Source organism: Amphimedon queenslandica, unplaced genomic scaffold (genome assembly GCF_000090795.2).
Source record: "Amphimedon queenslandica unplaced genomic scaffold, v1.1 AMPQUscaffold_12090, whole genome shotgun sequence".
Taxonomy (NCBI): domain Eukaryota; kingdom Metazoa; phylum Porifera; class Demospongiae; order Haplosclerida; family Niphatidae; genus Amphimedon; species Amphimedon queenslandica.
Genome location: NW_003547671.1, coordinates 6,209 through 7,755, shown reverse-complemented (window position 1 = coordinate 7,755; position 1,547 = coordinate 6,209). Strand labels below are relative to the sequence as shown.

Below are 1,547 nucleotides of genomic sequence, written 5' to 3'. Positions count from 1 at the left end.
TATCCTGTACCCATACCTGTAGTAGGGGCCCCATCAAAGTTTTCCCCACATTGTCTATTGGCAGCCCTCCCTGTAACAAAGAACTATGGACTATAGTACATGCTTTTTCCCCAAAAATGGCTCAAAATCATTCCAAATTTTTGTTATATGTAAAAAGTTGAAGCCAATTGTCACTAAAACTTTTGAGTCATGTCCATTTAAACAAATGAACCAATTAATATTATTACATCTCATTGTTTTTATTGTATTTTAGGAGTTTAACGAGAGCTTTGCTGATAAACATTGAATTATGAAATGAACATCAAAAGTAAATATACATATGTACATGTACATGTAATCCTTTATCTCCATGTCTCTCACTATTTAGAGTGTTGATAGAAAATATGTGTTTCATTTACCCGACACATTCCCAGAGACTCAAAGTATCTTGAGGTACGTTATTCGTCTCGTCATCCTGCCCCTCCCCCACCTCCTCTGGTCTCTCGTACAGCTGTGTGTTTGGTACCAATACAACAAGGTTAGGACACACAGTCAGTGTATGTACATGTACATGTTTGTCCTTTTATGTTTTGACAAATTTTAGTAACTTTAAAAATTCATTAAAAATTAATTTTGATCGCAATGAGCTCAAGCTTCCACACAACATGAAAACATGTGATATCAAAAATTATAAGAATAAAGAGTTCTCAATGAATCATTTTTGATGAAATTGTTTCCATATTTTCATTACACTTTTTGATACAAATTGATTTATACTTACATGATAAGTACACGATACAGGCGCTGCCTTCACTGGTGTAGCTGGAGTGCATAGCTGAGCTGATTCCAACTTTAATTTTTTGAGTTACGGCCGTTTTAAGGCCTTTTCACACTGGCACAGTTTTCAAAGCGCTTTGATGTGCTTTGTTGATACAGCTGAAATAATGCGCATTGATCGTGTTCACACTAGCAGCTGAATTGTGTATCATTTTGTGTTCTTGTTGCCATTGGTTTACATTGATCGAAGCGCATCACTTCACATCAATCCACCTCTGGAGGTGAAGCAAGAGTGATGCGCATTGATGCGCATTAATTCAAAACCACTCTAGTGTGAACACGATTAATGCGCATCAATGCGCATTACTTGTGCCAGTGTGAAAAGGCCTTAAATAAAATCTTAAAATTTTGAAAAATACCCAAGACTATAGCCCATGAATTTTTCCAAAAAATAGCTCCGAAATTACTCCAACAAAACCCTTCAATCAATAGAGGAGGGGCTACTTCATGATCCTAACCAGCAGTCATTAATTAAACACCTTAAATGATGTACATTGTACATGTACATGTACTATAGTAATTCATTGAACTGATGTACATGTGTATGTATACAGGAGAGAGTTTTTATTACATTTTCTGACATTTCTGATACATTTACTTTTGATAATTGGAGTATAAATTTATGTACAAAAGTACATGTACAGAATATCCATGTACATGTATTATTAATTATTATTATTAGTTGTCAGTTACACTTGTTCCAGTTGACTTGTCTATCCTCTTCAGTTGGT

The 1,547-nt window shown here is 34.9% G+C and overlaps 1 long non-coding RNA gene across 2 annotated transcripts in view; it reads left to right on the top strand.

The window, feature by feature from the left end:
* Nucleotides 1-1,547, top strand: part of LOC109588445 (uncharacterized) — a 1,833-nt gene extending 286 nt beyond the window's left edge. Inside the window, exons 2-4 of one of the 2 annotated variants that reach the window (XR_002188160.1) lie at nucleotides 254-307; nucleotides 368-517; nucleotides 1,499-1,547. This is a non-coding gene — a long non-coding RNA (uncharacterized LOC109588445). Of the gene's footprint in view, nucleotides 1-253; nucleotides 308-367; nucleotides 592-1,498 lie in introns of those variants that run through there. The other variant, XR_002188159.1, reaches the window with a different exon arrangement.